General features: G+C 39.7%; 1 protein-coding gene across 11 annotated transcripts in view; it reads left to right on the top strand.

Moving 5' to 3' along the window:
• The window catches only part of TRERF1 (transcriptional regulating factor 1), a 275654-nt gene that overhangs the window by 116240 nt on the left and 140393 nt on the right, over window positions 1-19021 (top strand). For all 11 annotated transcript variants that reach the window (XM_060189802.1, XM_060189800.1, XM_060189797.1 and 8 more), the window contains exon 3: window positions 1806-1881. The gene's annotated coding sequence lies outside the window, so the exon portion shown is untranslated. The remainder of the gene's footprint in view (window positions 1-1805; window positions 1882-19021) is intronic.

Here is a 19021-nt window from a genome sequence, read left to right as displayed (position 1 = left end):
TCTTTTTATCTTTATTCAGAACCTTGCTTACCTCTGGTTTATAGTAGTGCTGGTAATTGAACCTGGGACCTTGGAACCTAAGGCATGGAAGTCTTTTGCATAACTACAAATTCACCCTAGGAAGAGTGTGTTTAAAAAAAACACACTCTCTCACTTATTGAGAGAGTGTGTGCACTGTTCTGCTCCATTTTGCATGTGTGCTGCCAGGGATCAAATCCAGACCTCACACATGGGCTTGCTGTGCTATGTCTGATGAACCACCTCTCCAGCTGCTAGAAGAGGGTTTTTTTAAATGGTTACTTTAACTGCTATGGGTAGCATGGTGCATTAATTTGCTAGGGTTGCCATAGTAAAGTACTTAAACTGGGTGACTTCAACAGCAAATTTATTCTCTCCATAGTTCTAGAGGCTAAAAAATTGAGGTTAGGATATCAGGGCCATTCTCCCCTATATAGACCTCTCCCAGTTTCCGGTAGTTTCTTGGCTTGCAGCAGAATAGCTCCAGTCGTTACATGGTGTTCTTCTTGTGTGCATGTTTGTTTCCGAATTTCCCTATTTTATTATAACACCAGCCATATTGGACTAGGGACCCTTCTTACTCCATTAAGACCTTATCTTAATAGCTAATTAAATCAGCAGTCACCCTATTTCCTGTTAAGGTCACATCCTGAGGTACTGGGAATTAGGATTTTAACATGAGAGTTTCAATCCCTAATACAATTCATCTCATAATATATGTATTGTTGAAAAAAATTAAGAATGGGGTGGGGCTGGAGGGAATCATGTTAAATGAAATAAGCCAGAAAGACAAGGATGGATACTGGATAATCTTACAAGCTTAAACTTCAATGAACTATGGTCTATCACAGCAGATTTAGGGGCTGGAGTAAGGGAGACTACTAAGGAGGGAGGTTATTGATCCAGTGTCTTGTGTTGAAGGAGGGAGAGGGGTATGATTGTGTGGAGAACCAGGTGTATTGGTGCCTATTTTGGGGAGATGGCAACAACAAGCCTGTAAATCAACATTTCCTCTATTATGTGATGAAGGTAAAAAAAAAAAAGAGGGAGCTGGGCAGTGGTGCACCTGGTTAAGCACACATAGTACTAAGCTCAAGGACCCGTGCAAAGATCTGGGTTTGAGTCCCTGCTACCTACCTGCAGCCCACCTGCAGCGGAAAGCTTCACAATCAATGAAGCAGATCTACAGGTGTCTTTCTCTCTCCCTCTCTATTTCTTTCTCTCTTCTAAATTTGTCTCTGTCCTATCTAATAATATGGGGGAAAAAAATGGTCTCCAGGAGCATTGGATTCATAGTGTCAGCACCAAGCCCCATCGATAACTCTGGAGGAGAAAGAAAGAAATAAAGAAAGAGAGAGAGAAAAAAAAGAAAGAGAGAGAAAAGTGGGGATGAAAGATGGGAGACCTGTTAGGAGATTATTACAATAACCTAGTCAGAGATACTGTAGCATGGGACCAAAGTGGTAGCAGTGGAAAGGATGGAAAGTTACAAAAGTACAGTTGCATTTTGAAGAGAGAGCTGAGGTCATTTGTCAGTGGACTGGACCTGGGGTTAAGAGAAAGAGGGATATCACAGTGGCTCCTGTGCTTGTGGCCTAATTAACCAGAGTTGGATATCTTTCTGTTCTAAATCTTCTCTTCCGTTGGAGGCTTTCCTTAGCAGAGGCCTTGTCCTGAGCAGGTAAGGGCCTAGAAGGCCTTTACAGCTCCATCCTTGACCTTTGGTAAGATCTGTTCCTATGTTGAAGCCATATATCCTGACTGTGCTGTTTGGTTCCCTCCTACAGGCCTCGACTCTGCAGGATGCTGAAGGAGGAAGACATGGAAGCAGGACAGCCCTGAGAGATTAAGTCTCAGCCCTGAGTAGGTAGCTTCTCTGGAACTCTTGGTTCTGACTGCTTTAGGACATTGGAGTGATATGAAGTGGTTTCTTTGACCCCCCCCCTCCCCCCACCTCCACTCCTCATGTGGACTATGCCTTGGAATGAGGAAGAGGGTGACTCTAAGAGTCTCCCTGGAAATGGTCAGTGGTTGTGCTTCTGCCTGTGGAAATTCAGCATGATCTGGGATGGGGCTGAGGGGAGTCTGTCCTATCTCTCTTGACTTTGCAGAGCTGCTGTGAGTAGTGAAGGAGCTCTGTAAGTGGTAAGAGGGAACTTGATGCCTCTGGAGAACTGTGGTCTAGAAGGCCACTCTGAGAAACTCTACAGAGCCTGTCAAGTGCACATTCCTAGACCCAAGAGCTTGGGAGCTAGCCATGAGTGATTGCTAGTGATTTTAAATTCAGTTCTGTACCCTGCCCTCCTTATTCTTTTCTAGGTTCGCGCCCCCCCCCCCCACCAGAGAGTGAGCATGTGGCTATGATTTCTCTGCCATATCTCACACAGGAGTTATGTAAAGGGTCAATAAGTTTGTTCGTATGTAAACAGAATCTTGTTTTGTAGTATAAGTCGTGGAGTTGCAAGAGATGACTTTTCCCACAAATTTGTAATGACTATAGAGAAGGAGGGTAGGAGTGTCTGATGAGAGAGAGAGAGAGAGAGAGAGAGAGAGAGAGTGTGTGTGTGTGTGTGTGTGTGTGTGTGTATTTGTTTGTCTTAATGTGTACCACATCTCCTATTCCTCTTTTGTGAGCCATGGAGCTGATTGCTTCTGTTTATTTTCATTGTGTCTGATTTTGATTTACTTTTAAAATAACTGTATCTTGGGGTTCCAGTAGGAAACTGATGGTTCACTCTAATGCAGTAGTCTGGGAGACTCTACTGAAGGGAACCTATTAACACTGGTGCAAGCAGGGTTAAGAGAAACCAGCACTGTGTGTTGAAGCATCCCAGCGCTATCAGTGTTGGAGAGCTGTTATTACCTTGCTTAGATCTGAAAAGCAGGAGGAGGGAACTCTTGATCACAGTGGGAAGGAAGCTGTGCAGACAGGCTGTCTCTAGTAGGAGCATGCAGCTAACCTACCACAACCTGGCTTGGTAAGAGACAAGACAGTAAATATCCTCACTGAACTCCCCTGTGAGTCCTCATATCTCTGGTTGATGTCACCCACTAGACCTACTCAGCCACAAACCAGCAGGCAGGGGAGTGGTGCTGATACTGTCTGTAGAGATTGGACACAGAGCTGACTGGAGAAAGGTATATGGTAGAACTAGAAGGACAAATGGAAAGTGTCTGTCTGATAGAGCAATATCTGCAGACTGCTTGGGTTATCTTATAAAAGATATTTCTATATTTGGTTCTAAAGAAGGAGATTTGTTTGATTGAGTGACTGAAACTTTGCATTGCTGGTTCAATCATATAGAACTGTTGGCTAAGTGGATTTAGAAGGAGTAACAAATCCTCTAGTCAAACTCTCCTCCTCCTCTTCCTCACCACCTCCTCTCTCTCTTCTCTCTTCTCCTCTTGCTATTCCCCCTCTTCCCCCCTTTTTTCCTCCCACCAAAGCACTGCTCAGCTCTGGCTTATTGGCGGTACAGGGGATTGAAGGTAGGACTTTGGAGCTTCACGCACAAGAGTCTTTTTTGCATAATCATTATGCTATCTACCCCCACCCTCATCTTTTTTATAATTTGAACAACCCAGGGAAGTCAAATGATTTCTTCAAAGCCAATCATTGATTCATTTAAGTTTTTCTTGAAAATCTTACTTTTCTCGGAGGTAGGGAGTAGAGGTGGAGGGAGATATACCTGAAACAGTTAAGAGAACAGTGTGAAGCAAAATGAGCAAATGCCTCCCAAAGCTGCAGATGATGCTCATTTTAACATTTATCACTTTGGACACTGGGATTGTGACTATCAGAAAGCCTAGCTCCAAGGGGCTCCCACAGCACACAGGATGAATTAATTAATGGGCTCAAGCACCTGCAAAGTGTAGGGGCTGGGTGGGTAGACCCCCTCTTCATGTTCTCAGCCCTCCAGTTTCTTTCCATCTCTCTCCTCCCCCTCTACAAGGAACTTCTATAGTCACTCTGCCTCCATAGGAAAATAATTGTGTTCTTTATTTTCATCAAAGAAACGAGTTAAGTAGATGGTTGATACTACAGCATTGCTCAGCTCTGACAACAGTGTTTGCCAGGGATTGAACCTGGGCCTTCTGGAACATTCTGGAGGAATCTTTCCCAAACAGGTCCTGTTGGAAAGCTTTAGCATCTTCTTTTTAGTATGATTTAAAACATAGAGCCTTCTAGTCAGTTAAATATGCCTTCTACAGTTCTGTTCATTTTCTAATTTACTTAGTCTTTTTATAGTAGACACTGAACTCAAAGTCTGCTGTAGTGAAGATTAAATTATACTAATGAGGTCCCTTGTTTATAACCTCATCTATAAAATGTGAATAAGAAAAGTACCTACTAGCTGTATGAGTTTGTTGTAAAGATTAATTGAAGTAATCCAAGTAAGATGTCCAGTGACTCAGTAGCTGACCCAATAAATGTTACTTTTATTAGCTCCATGTGTCTCAAAATATTGTCACTTTTATATGTTTACACACATGTTTAATGTAGGTAATTAACTCTCACAACAAATGTATTTTCTGTCACTGGCTAGCTTTAGAAATGAGATAGCTAAAAGTACTAAAATATTTAGTGTTGACAGGTTTTTGTTTACTAAAGTTTTTTTTTTAAATAGTTTTGGAGAGAACTTAAGAAAAGTGTAGGTATAATACAGCTACTATTATAATCCTTAGAAAATAGGGATTTTGAATTTACAGTAACAGATGTTTTACATAGTTTATGGCCAACAATGATATTCTTGCCTCTGTTCTCAGTCTGGAGGCTGTGGGGAATCCGACAGCCTTCTTTGGTTTTGATTTTCCAGTTTAGCCATATAGTTGGGATTTTAAGGTCACCTGGAGTGGGTGAGCAGCTGTAGTAGAAAAAACTCAGTCTGGACATTATAGTCAACAAAAACTGACAAATGTCAGCTGTCAAAATGGGACTCATTCTCAAAAGTCTCTCGTGCCACAAGGATCATCTCTCAGAATCCCAAAAGGTGGGGGGAAAAAATCTCTTGGTTTGGGATTCCCAGGTTAATGTTGGATAAAGCACAGATTGGCACAGTGTCCCCCAAACTTTTGTCTCCTGCTCAAAAACTAGGAACAAACTTTACTTTGGGAGTCAGGGTACAACTAGAGTTTCGCAAGAGACCTGTCAATAAGAGGAAAAAGTTCCAGGGTGACCAGGGACTTGTAACCCAAGTGCCTGCACCTTCTCTCTGTCTCTCACCCTCTATCCAAAATAAAAACAAAAATCCAGGCTGCCATGAATAGTGGAGTCATTGTGCAGCTACTTGGGTTACAAGCTGCTGGTCACTCTGGACCATTTTCTTCTTACTGAAGGAGAAACACCTGCAGCACTGATCTAGTGAAGCTTCCTCCCTGCATGTGGGGACTAGAAACTTGAACCTGGATTCTTGTGCATGGTAATATGTGCATTCTTCTAGGTGTACTACCATAGACATTTTCTTCCTGTACTTCCTTAGGTAGTGATTAAAATGAGGCTTAATTTTTTTTGCAGGTTGTTTATTGCTCTAGGCTTGATCACCATTACTATATGGCTATATGAGAATTGGTGTTAACTAGATGACTGACCCTGAATTTCTTAGTTCAGAGGATATTATAAATAAATGGGTTTCCAAATGTAGTCTGGACCAAGAAACCACACTCCCTCCCCCCCAAAAAAAAAATTGGAGAAAAGTATTAAGAACCAGACATCTGTCACTACAGTTTCATGAAAAGGGGGCATCTTAATGCTAAAGTAGTGTGGAGAGGCAATCTAAAAACAACACATAAATCTTTATGTTAAAAACATTGAGATTTAGGGGGCTGGAAGGTGACTCAGACATTGGGCCTGATCCCTCAAAGCACATGAGAACACCAAGGACACACTAAAGAAGCTTCATGGATGGTGGAGCAGTACTTGGATGTTTCTCCGGTACCCTCCCAATAAAAAATTTTAAATAGCTAGACATGGTGGCTTAGTAGTATTGTTTATGTGTGAGAATGTGACTTTATTCCCCAGCACCACATTAAGCAAGCAAACAGCAACCAACATTCAGTTCAAGAATACTTGAACTTTGGTTCTTTTTCTTATTTTTTTATATTTATTTTATTTATTTATTCCCTTTTGTTGCCCTTGTTGTTTTATTGTTGTAGTTATTATTGTTGTTGTCATTGTTGGATAAGACAGAGAGAAATGGAGAGAGGAGGGGAAGACAGAAAGGGGGAGAGAAAGATAGACACCTGCAGACCTGCTTCACCGCCTGTGAAGTGACTCCCCTGCAGGTGGGGAGCCGGGGGTTCAAACGGGGATCCTTATGCCGGTCCTTGTGCTTTGCGCCACCTGCGCTTAACCCGCTGCACTACAGCCCGACTCCTCCTTATTTTTTTTTTTTTAAGTATCATCTGTAAGGACTACATAAAAAAATGTGTGCCTTGCATCTGTCTATAATAGGTATTGGTGCTATGAGAATTCTACTTGTAAACAAGTGAAGAAAGGAAATCATATTTATTTATTAAAACTTTATGTATTATTTATTATAAAGGTAGATAGATAGATAAGAGATCAGAACAGAACACTGGTCAGCTCTGGCTAAAGATAGTATTGAGGACTGAACCTGTGACCTCTGGGACCCTAGGCATGTAAATTGATGCTCTAGCAGGTTCGTCTATCTCCCCACCCCAAATCATACTTATATGAGTCTGAGAGTTTAGGAATTCCTTGAAGTTACATGTTCATTTGATTTAAAGGAATGGGAAAGCTACCCAGGAGGTGGCAAATGGAAAACATACTGGACCGTCAGCCACTCTCAGGTCTCAGTTTCAGTGTTCAACACTATCATAAGTCAGAACTAAGAAATGTTCTGGTTAAAATAATAAATAAATAAATGAATGGAAGAAATTAATTCACACAGCCTTCTTAATTTAATTTTATAAAGGTGTTATTTGCTATTAAATCATAAAGTTAGAATTATTTAATCTACCAAGAGGAAGAAGGTCTTTCAGTAATTCAAATATCATGTCAATGGTTTTTCCTTTTCCAGTAGTTAACATCACAAATGATGAATGGAGCTGGAGTGGGCTGGGAGATGGCTCACCCAGTCAATGACTCATTTGGTAGTGTGTACACCTGGAATTGTTTGAGTACCTGGGTTCACGTTCCTGGCCCCCACATGACAGCATCTGTACAGGAGAGGCTTCATGAGTGGAACAATGCTGTGGTATCTCTTTTTTCCAAACTCTGTCTTTAAAAAGAGAGAAAAAAAATGTGCCAGGAGCAGTGGAATTGTACAGTAACAACCTCAGCAATAACCTTGGCAAGGAAAAAAAAGAAAAAAAAACATTCAATTTGATCTTTAAATGTACAGCATGCTGCTTTCTCCCCCAGTTCTTTCTCTCTCTCTCTCTCTCTTTCTCTCTCTCTCTCTCTCTTTCTCTCTCTCCAGGGTTATAATTGGAACTCAGTGCCTGCACTACGAACCCACTGATTCTGGAGGCTGTTATTTCCCATTTGTGTTGGCGCCTTGTTGTTGTTATTATTGTTATTGCTGTTGTATAAGACAGAGAGAAACTGAGAGAGGAGGGGAAGACAGAGAGGGGGAAAGAAACACACCTGCAGACCTGCTTCACCACTTGTGAAGTGACACCCCAGCTGGGGAGTGGAGGACTCAAGCTGGAATGGCAGAAGATTCGAACGGGAATCCTTGTGCTTCACGCTTGTGTACTTAACAGCTGCACTACAGCCCAGCACCCCCTTTCCTCTCTTTTACCTCCACCCCCAACACACAAAACTTACTTTGGTCTGAACTGACCTGGAAAGGAAAGGGTACTCTTTACCAGATCAGTGTACAGGGGCCAGTAGTGGTGCTCCTGGTTGAGTGCACATGTTACAATGGGCTAGGAACCAGGTTCAAGACCCCTGGTTCCCACCTGCAGGGGGAAAGCTTCACAAATGGTGAAGCAGTGCTGCAGGTATGTCTCTGTCTTTCTCCCTCTCTATCTCCCCCTTCCTCTCAATTTCTGGCTGTGTCTATCCAATACATAAATAAAGATAATAAAAGAGAAAAGCAGTGTGTATATAAATTAGTTGCTGGAAAGTATTAGTACTTACAGCAACAACTGCATCTTGGAACTGCCAAAAAAAAGTATGACTTCTTAACAAATCTTTTATCTGTTTATCTGGAACCAGAAAAGATCTAGAATTGCCAAAACAATGTTGAGAAGAAAGAACAGACCTGGAGGCGTCACACTCCCAGATCTCAAATTGTATTATAGGGCCATTGTAATCAAAACTGCTTGGTTCTGGAACATGAACAGACACACTGGCCAGTGGAATAGAATTGAGAGCCCAGAAGTAAGCCCCCACACCTATGGACATCTAATCTTTGACAAAAATGCCCAGAGTATTCAATGGGGAAAGCAGAGTCTCTTCAACAAATGGTGTTGAAAAAAATGGGTTGAAACATGCAGAAGAATGAAACTGAACCACTATATTTCACCAAACACATAAGTAAATTCCAAGTAGATCAAGGACTTGGATGTTAGACCACATACTATCAGATACTTAGAAGAAAATATTGGCAGAACTCTTTTCTGCATAAATTTTAAAGACATCTTCAATGAAACAAATCCAATTACAAAGAATTCTAAGGCAAGCATAAACCTATGGGACTACATCAAATTAAAAGGTTCAGCACAGCAAAAGAAACTACTACCCAAACCAAGAGACCCCTCACAGAATGGGAGAAGATCTTTACATGCCATACATCAGACAAAAAGCTAATAACCAAAATATATAAAGAGCTTGCCAAACTCAATCACAAGAAAACAAATGACCCCATCCAAAAATGAGGAGAGGACATGGACAGAATATTCACCACAGAAGAGATCCAAAAGGCTAAGAAACACATGAAAAAATGCTCCAAGTCTTTGATTGTCAGAGAAATGCAAATAAAGACAATAATGAGATACAACCTCACTCCTGTGAGAATGTCATACAACAGAAAAGGTAGCAGCAACTAATGCTGGAGAGGTTGTGGTGTCAAAGGAACCCTCCTACACTGCTGGTAGGAATGTAAATTGGTTCAACCTCTGTGGAGAACAGTCTGGAGAACTCTCAGAAGGCTAGAAATGGACCTACCCTGTGATCCCGCAATTCCTTTCCTGGGGATATATCCTAAGGAAGCCAACACACCTATCCAAAATGATCTGTGTACACATATGTTCTTAGCAGCACAATTTATAATAGCCAAAACCTGGAAGCAACTCAGGTGTCCAACAACAGATGAGTGGCTGAGCAAGTTTTGGTATATATATATATACAATGGACTACTACTCAGCTACAAAAAATGGTGACTTCACCATTTTTATTAATCTTGGATGGACCTTGAAAAATTCATGTTAAGTAAAATAAGTCAGAAACAGAAGGATGGATATGGGATGATCTCACTCTCAAGCAGAAGTTGATAATGAAGATCAGAAGAGAAAACACAAGTAGAACCTCAACTGGAATTGGCGTGTTGCACCAAAGTAAAAGACTCTGGGGTGGGTGGGTGGGGGATTATACAGGTCCAAAAAGGATGACAGAGGACCTAGTGGGGGTTTATATTGTTATATGGAAAACTGGGAAATGTTATGCATGTACAAACTATTGTAATTCCCCAATAAATAAATAAATAAATAAATAAAAAGCAAGAATATATACCCAACCACCAGTGGCATCAAGAAAAGCAAAAACAGTAACAAAATGTCCCTCATGATGCTTCACTTCACATACTAGCTTGGCTTAGCGACAAACTCATCTTGCCTTCCAGTCAGGAATTAAGCTCTTATTTGAGGCCATGACTTTGATGGGGAGAACAAAACTTCTTGCCTGCCTGCCTGCCTGCCTATGTGAAATCTAAATGGATTCTGAGCACCCTTATGCCAAAAGGGAGTTTTGAGGTTCATATTTTAGTGCCAGGTTAACTTCTGATCTGTAGTCAGATGTGTTATTTATTGCGCCACTGGCCCTGCACGTGCCAGGTTATCTTAACACTCATTGCCTTACCGACAAAAGAGTCTTAATCCTAACATGCTCTTGATCTCTAATGTCTCATGAGTCCCACTGTGAACAAGTATCGAACTGAGATTTGTCTTGTTCAGGAAAAAAAAAAAAAAAGATGGTTTTGTGGCATGTTGACATCTGTAGGTATTGCCTTATTTATAACTGCAGTTTTGGGCACAGTGTCAGAGCCTCTGAGTCCTGTTTATATTTCCATGTATATGCCTATGGCATAGTTCTTGCCTGTTCTAGTAGACTCTTTAGTATTTGTTTATCTCAAGGCATATCTCACTTTTTCCTACAGGCTACTATATATACTTGTAACTCAGTATTCTTTTGGATTCACATTTCATAAAGTTCTTGTCTTAGTCATCTCAGGCTGCCATAACAAAATATCATAGATTGGGTAGCTTACCTGAAGAAATCTATTTCTCACATCTCTGGGAATCTGGGAAGTTCAAGAACATGATACATGGAAAATAGGCTTCATTCTGAAACCTCTTGACTCTTAGTAGTTACTGTCTTGTGTGCTCATGGGCTCTTTTGGGCAGAACAAGCTCCAGTGTCTTCTGCAGGGATATTAATCTCATCTGGGACTTTTACCCATATGTCTCATCTTAGCCTAACTAGCTCCCAAAGCCAGCATCCTAATAGTGTTAGATTAGAAGCTAGGACTTTTGGGGGAAACAGTAAATTGTTCCAAATCTTTGTAGCCCTCTCGAAGTGCTCAAAAGTTTATTGGACCAGGAGCCCTACAGTGAGTGGAATAAGACTTAGACTTACAGGAGCTAGTTTTGGTGGAAGAAGTGTAATGTCCTACAAATGAAGAAGACTTTTGAAGTATAGTACTGGAAGATCTTTCCCATGGAACTAGAGGGTCCTAGATTGGACTGGTGATCACTTTGTCTTTTCAGCTCTTGGGTTTATTTGGTATACCAGTGGTAAAAATTATGGCTCCCAAACTTGGTGAGATTCACTGAACATTGGATGGTTGAGAAGTCAATATTCCCTGTTCACTTTCCCTCCTTTTTCTCTCTCTTTTTATTTTATTATTGGATAGAGTCAGAGACCGATTGAAAGGGGAGGGAGAAATAGAGAGGGAGAGAAACAGAAAGACACCTGCAGCCCTGCTTCACCACTTGTGAAGTTTTCCTCGGCAGGTAGGGACCAGGGGCTTGAACCGAGGGCCTTATGCATTGTAATGTGTGGGTTTAAACAGGTGCACCTCTGCTTGGCCCCTTCCCTGTTCATTTTCTATAGTTTCTACATGGTCCTCTTAAAAGAAGGTTCTTTGACCCCAAATCTGGGGAAATGTTCACTCTCCCCCTCCTTCTCCTCTTCCTTCCTTTCTACATTCCTTCCTTCATAATCTTGTACATTTTCCCCCTCAAATGGGAAATATAGTAACTGTATTACACTGTATTTTCCTTGTTGCATTAGAAATCAATGTCTTACTATCTTGTTATATATGTATATATAACAAGATAGTAAGATATTGATAATAAGATATATATATAATATATATATATAATGGCCACATGGATACACCATAAGACAGACACACATAGAAAAACCAGCACAAGGTAGAATATTTTGAAACATAAAAGGGCCTTTGAAAATCTCTTTACACTTTCAAGGAACTGATAATTTCTATGTTACAAAAACTGTTTCAGGATTTAGAAAAAAAAAAGTGGGAAGTTTCTAGAACCTCCTTTCAAGCAAATATGACCTTGATAGCAAATAACAGGAAGGCTCTAAACTAACTTCTTTTAGGAATATAAAAATTTTAGGTAAAATTTTAGCAAGTAGAGTTCAACCACAGAGGATGTGAATGTTCCACCATTTCAACTAGGTTATGTCCCTGAAATACAAGAGTGGCTTTCAACAAATATTTCCATATGTATACATACATTGTTTAAGTAGGAATATTTAATAATATTGTTAATTCCCTAAGTGTAATCAATCAATTAAATTTATAATAGTTTACAAACCACCTAAAAGAAACATACAACATGATCATTCTGTAATATGATAAGAAAGAATGGTTTCATAAAGCCCATTGATAATATACTTACTGGGGTCACTAAAAGGGGTCCACCATTATGTATGATTGAGTAATCATAAGTAATGGGGCCACCATTACTTATGGTTGAGAAAGCAAAAAAAATCACTGCATAAAGTTATAGAATAGTAACCTGAACAATAAATATAAAGAAATGGTTAAGATTGTCAACTGCAGACTAGTTCACAGGACAAGACTTAAAGGGGATAAACATAAAATAAAATAAAATTAAATTAAATTAAATAAAGAAAAAAGGGGGTTTAAACTTGTATGTAAATGTGCTGGTGAGATTAGTTGTTAAATTTAATGCCGGGCCAAGTGGTGGCATACCGGGCTAAGTGAACATGGTGAGAAGCCAAGGACCCGTATAAAGATCCCTGTTTGAGCCCCTGGCTCCCTACCTTCAGGGGGGTTGCTTCACAAGGAGTGAAGCAGGTCTGCAGATGTCTATCTTTCTCTCCCCCTTCTGTCTCCCCCTTCTCTCTCAGTTTCTCAATGTCCTATCGAACAACGACAAAATGGGGAAAATGGCCGCCAGGAGCAATGGATACGTAGTGCAGGCACCGAGCCCCAGCAATAACCCTGGAAGCAAAAAAAAAAAAAAAAGTAACACCATCCTTTTTAAGTTCCATCAGGAGTTTTTATTTTATTACTATTATTTTTTTACATTTCACCAGTTCCTCCTAACTCTTTGGAAAAGTAAGTAGAGGAATTGTGAAAATGATCTTAAGGCAAGGGAATTGAATCTATTGGATATTAAAATACATAGCAACATCTGATATTAAAGTACATTATCATGCTATCAAGCTTTTATAATTAAGATGCTGTAGTGCTGGCATAGAGAAGGAGGTACTCCCATTGTTCAGAAATGGACTTCTGGCATAAATAATTTAATATATCATAAAGAAGTCATCACAAATCAATAGGGAAGAGAAAATTATTTAATAAATAATGTTGACAGTCAGTTAGCAATTTGGAAAAAATCATTTTGACTTTCCCAAAATGAATTACCAATGGATTAGACAATTAAGTGCTAACTGTGAAGGCATAGGAAATCTTTAGAATTGAGTATTTACTTAGAAGCAAAAGAAAAGCATTGTAAAAAGAAAAAGAATAGTTCATCAAATTTTAGGAAAGGGAAGAATTTCTTCATGAAAAAATCCAAAGCAGACTAGAAACAGATTTGCACTAACGTTACAGAATTAGTGTCTTTCTTTTGTGAAATGCTCAAGCAAATTAAAAGGAAATGTATGAAAACCTTAGTAGAACACTTGAATAAGTAACTAAACATAGTGCTAAGTAAATATAGGGCAAAATGTTCACTTTTGTAAAAAGAAATATGTAAATTGAAATTGCAGTAAGGTCCTAATTTAATATAGCTTCCCTCCCTCTCTCCTAGAAAATGAACTTAGAACTTTATGCATGTATAATAAGGGGATATATCCCCAGCCCAGTTTAGAAATATTTTATATCCAAACTGCTGGGAGCAGTGCATTCATCATGCAGACTCGGAGCCCCAGCAATAACCCTAGTGGTAGGAATTAAAAAAAAAAATCATATATCTTTATCTGTGTCTATATGTATCTCCTAGGAGAGAGGGAGAGACAGAGACAGAGCGATAGAGAGACAGAGAGAAATGAGAGAGGAAGAGAAGACACTAAAACACCATACCACCATCCATGCATTTCCCATAGTGCTGTCCAAGTCTGACAATCTACTGTAGAGCAAGATACATGGTAATGAGTGCCTTTTATCTATTAAGCTATCTCCCAGTCCCCCACCCTTGAATTTGAATGATAATCCCATATTTTGATGACACCATAGTATATTTAAAATTTTTTTTAATTTATTTTTTATTGCCACCAGGCTTATTTCTGAGGCTTGATGCCTACACAATGAATCCACTACTCCCAGGGCCATATTCTTTTCTCTGTCCAGCCTCAGTGACAATATTTTAAATGCCAGCCAATTTATCTGTGGGGTAAAAAAAAAAAATCTTATTTTAATTTGCATTTATTTGATTAGCAAGTTTGAATTTTTTATAAGTGTGTATATCAGTTTTTCTTATTTTGTGATTAGGTAGATTTCCCACATTATATTCATCTGTCACTAATTTATTAATGATATTTCTTTTTTTTATTCACGATATTTCTTTATTTCAGCAGAGGGCTATTTCATAGACTATATAAATGATAATTTCCTCCTAGTTTTGTGATTGTCTTCTTGCTTTGGGCTATTTTTGAACAGTTGTTTTGCCAAAATTGTCACATTTTTAGAGATTAAAAATCTATTTTGGGGGGTTAGATAGCACAATGGTTATGCCAACAGATTCATGCCTGAGGCTCTTTCAAGTCCCAGGTTCAATCCCCCACACCACCATAAGCCAGAACTGAGTACTGCTCTGCTAAAAAAAATAAATAAATAATAAATCTGTTTTTACTTTGGTTGTTGTAGTCACTGGAGTTTCACAGCTCCAGGGTGACTTACAGAGGGAGAGAGACGGGGAGAGGGGAGAGGGAAGAGGGAGAGAGACAACACAACACCTAAACTTCCTTCAGTGAAGTGGGGCTTGGGCTTGAACCTAGGTCTTGCTTAATGAAAAAGCAAGTACACCATCCAAGTGGACTTTCTTGCCAACTCTATTCTTTACTTTCATGTGAGAGTCTGGGAAGATTCAGGATCATTGACATGAGCTGAGAAGCTCTGAGGTTTTTGTTTTGTTTTGTTTTTTGTCTATTTCTTTTAAAAACCATATTCGAAATCTTACTAGAAGATTTCACTGTATGGTAGTCTCCTCGTTTTCCTCATTTAGTAACTTTACTAGTTAACAAATAAGATGTGTTTTTAAATTTATTTGTGATTAATAGTAGGTTACAAGGTTGTATGAATACAGTTCCACACCCACCAAAATTTGGTATCCCTACCCTCCTACGTCTCAAAGATAACCACCAAAAAAGATGTGGTTTTGGTAGACTAAAACAAAAACAAACAAACAACAACAACAAAAAAAAACAACACCAAAAAAGATGTTTTTGGTAGACTAAAAAACAAAACAAAAAAAAACCCCATGTTTTTAATTTACCTATACTTGACGGTCATATGGTATAGGAGATGAAGTTGGTAATTTTCTTCTCAGCAGTTTTCGATATGTCTATATTAGTTAGAGTCACTCTTGCTGAAGAAACAGAACCCCAGATTAGGTTTTAACACAATAAGGATTTCTCACTCGGTTTAGCATAGGTGCTCCTGACTGGTGGTCATTGCCTCTAATAAGCACTCCAGTAGCCCAGGGACCTTCCACTTAGGGCTTCTTCATTCCCAGTGCTTTGGGGCTCTCTGCCTTTAGGTGTCAGTTGGAGAAAGAGAACATGGAGAAGGCACACTTCTTTGTAATCACTTAGGTCTGAAAGTGCCTCACATCACTTCCTCCTACATTCTGCTGTTCACATGGTACTATCTAGCTACAAGGGATGCTGGGAAATGTAGTCCCTCTCTGGACATCTGTTTCCCAGTTGATAATCATGCACTTTGGAGAGAAGCATGAATATTTGTTGCTCATTTAGCTGGATTTGTCAGCATAAACTATAATGTTTAAGAGTTTTGAATTTTAGCAAGTTTCGAGCATCTCCTTGTCTTTTAATCTTTTTCAAAAACGTGAGTTCTAAGGTCTGCTTATTATTCCTTGCACTGAGAGATCGTAATTCATGTAATCATTTTTCTGTTATCCAGCTAGGTTTTTCTAGATTTCTATTATTTATGAATAGTGCTGCTATAAATATTCTTGTGCATAAATCTTTGGGCATTTGTCTGATTATTTCCTCAGGGAAAATTCTTGGAAGTGAACTTGCTCAGCATTACGACTGGTAATACATATTTCCAGATGGCCCCTCAGAAATGTAGACTAATTTATATTCTCATCTGTAGTGACTGAGGCTTCTTATACAGAGCACTCGTGACTGTGCTGTTTGTTACAGTCTCCCCCCGCCAATTTGATTGTTGAAAGCAGTAATGTGTTGTTTCATTTTGCAAGTTTGCTTACTAAAGGATTTGAATATTTTTTCATGAGGTTATCTTTCTTTCTCTCCCCTTCCGTATGTGTGTGTAAATCCTCATTTCTCATTTTGCAGTATTCCATCTTATTTTGATCACTGATAAGAAATTGTTATGCAATATATTAACTTGTTATGTATATATTATATATATGTAAATGTTTTATCCAGCTTAGTTTTGCCTTATAACCTATTTTTGTAGATTATAGTCTACTGTTGAAATCTTGATGTGTGGTATCACACTCACTGAATCTATATACCTGATTATCAGTACTCCTGAGATTAATACCTTAAAAAAGCAAATCAGGGGCCTGGCGGTGGCACACTTGGTTGAGTGCACATGTTACCATGTACAAAGACCCAATTGCAAGTTCCCAGTCCCACCTGCATGGGGGGGGGGGGAAGCTTCATGAGCAGTGAAACAGTACTGCAGATGTCTGTCTCTCTCTCTCTCCCTTCCCTCTCAATTTCTCAGTCTCTATCCAAAAATAGAGAAAATATTAAAATTTTTTTTTCAACTTAAAGGGCCTGTGAGATGCTAGGAGGGTAAAGCACATGTTTTACCCTTTGGTAAAGTGGCCCTAGATTATTTCCCTGGCATCACATGAGAGCACCAAAGATAGCATCCAAAGAACTCCATGATGGTGGAGCAGTACTGTAACCTCAGTCTCTATGTTCTCCCTCCTTTGTTTTTCTCTCCTTCTCCACTTCTCTTTATTTCTCAAAATATATGATACAAATTGAACCAGAGAGGTGTCTCAACAGTATAGCACATGGGTGAGGCCCTGAATTCTTTTCCCAACACCACATTAAATAAATTAAAAAAGCAAATTCTTTATTTCTTACTCATCGTATGGTTTGAATGTTCTTGGGATGAATTTTAATTATGTAGGAGTGTGGAGGTTTTAAAATCATCATCCAAAACATGAACTCAACCAGAGGGATTTGGGGCACTGGCTTAAGTTAGTCATGGAGCTAGTGAGATCAGCTGTCCCTTGATCTTCCTGGGATTCTTCAGAGAGGAGGCAGGGAGATGGGCTGACAGATGGTATCTGAGTACTCCAGTAGGTGAATACTAGCAGCAGAGTCTCAGAGACCCTTTGCCTATTTTCTATGTTCAATATTATTAAAAACATATGTGATAGAGTAGTAACAGCCCCAGACAGAAGCCAGAGAATTGTAGTGACAGTATCAGCAATTCCACCAACCATGTCCCTGAGCAAACCACTTGTCCCTGCTCAAGACTTTAAGTTTCCTCATCTGCATAACTTGAGGGGTTGTTGTTAGGCAGATATGTTGGGTGTGGGATTTCCAGGGCTGCACAGAGCTGTTCTCCATGGGGTCTTGCTTCCATCTCCTGCTGTGACCTGCATTAGGTGAGTGGGTGGGGAGCAGAGAGAAGCTTAGTCCTTTGGTTTCCAGAGTGAATTATGAAAAAAAATCAATCCGCATCTATCTATTCCAGATATAATGTGATCTAAATTCGATACTCACCTAATGAGATTAGATGGATCTAATATAGTTTTCCTTTAAAACACAAATACTGCCCCACTTTTAATTGTAGTAGCCAAATTAAATTATTCATCCCAAATTAGATTTCCACCCAACCCAATTTGAACATGAATCTAGTACTGCAGGCCCTGAGTAATTTTTAGGATGTAAAATTAGTGGGATACTCCTGGGCTCCACAGACTCTTCAGTGGTCATAGAAGAGACTAGGTGGGAGTCGGGCTGTAGCGCAGCGGGTTAAGCGCAGGTGGCGCAAAGCACAAGGACCGGCATAAGGATCCCGGTTCGAACCCCGGCTCCCCACCTGCAGGGGAGTCGCTTCACAGGCGGTGAAGCAGGTCTGCAGGTGTCTTTGTCTCCTCCTCTTTGTCTTCCCCTCCTCTCTCCATTTCTCTCTGTCCTATCCAACAATGATAACAACAATAATAATAACTACAACAGTAAAACAAGGGCAACAAAAAGGGAATAAATAAATAAATAAAAGGAAAAAAAAGGGAAAAAAAAAAAAGAAGAGACTAGGTAAGCATCTGGAAAAACTCGCAACAGAAGTAGAGCCAAGACAGAAACTTACTCTTCAGTTTACCATTTGAAGGGTATCTCCACTACACTAACCAACAGTGTTAGATGGTTAGGAAGCAAATAAAGGTAGACCCAGTAGTCAACTGAAGTCTCTGTGTTTATGATTACCTTTTTTCTTTTTAGTCCTTTGGTGTATTCACTCTGTTATGATGAAAGCAGGTAGGGAATGATCCCTGGATGATTTTTGGAACCAGAGATTTAGTGAGGAGCTAGAGAGGCTTACAACACTGCCACATTTGCTATAATTTCTCTCATTGTCTGTCAGGTGACCAGATTAACTGAAAACGAACATAAATTGTTTTGAGCCACAACAGAAACCGTATTGGTTTTATGACTGAACAGTCCAGAAGTAGATGCTGGAACCTGATAAAGTTTTTCTTTTTTCCTCCAGGGCTCAAACAAGGCCTAGGTAAGACCCATTTTTCTCCCTTAGTGTTGGTTCTTTTCTCAGGTAGGATCTTCCCTTATGAGTTCAGGATAACTGCTTATTGCTTCTGGGTCTATATACGTGGCTTACTCTCATCCAAAAGGAGAAAAGAAGATGGTCATAAGGTCACCCCAAAGCTTGGACTTAAGTCTAAATGTCCCAGGTGCTTGGATTCAGTGCTTGTTAAAACCAATGTGGCACAGAAGAGACCGAACAAATTAATTGTCTTGAGAGACTCAGGGAGACAGTTGGAAAACTAGACAGGGAGCTGGCAAGTACCTCAAGATTTCCACACTGCGTAATGTAACCTCCTGCTCTAAGCATTTAGACTTATCTTT

Source organism: Erinaceus europaeus, chromosome 4 (assembly GCF_950295315.1).
Source record: "Erinaceus europaeus chromosome 4, mEriEur2.1, whole genome shotgun sequence".
Classification (NCBI taxonomy): domain Eukaryota; kingdom Metazoa; phylum Chordata; class Mammalia; order Eulipotyphla; family Erinaceidae; genus Erinaceus; species Erinaceus europaeus.
The sequence above is the reverse complement of the archived record's forward strand: the minus strand, read 5'-3'. Positions and strand labels throughout refer to the sequence as shown.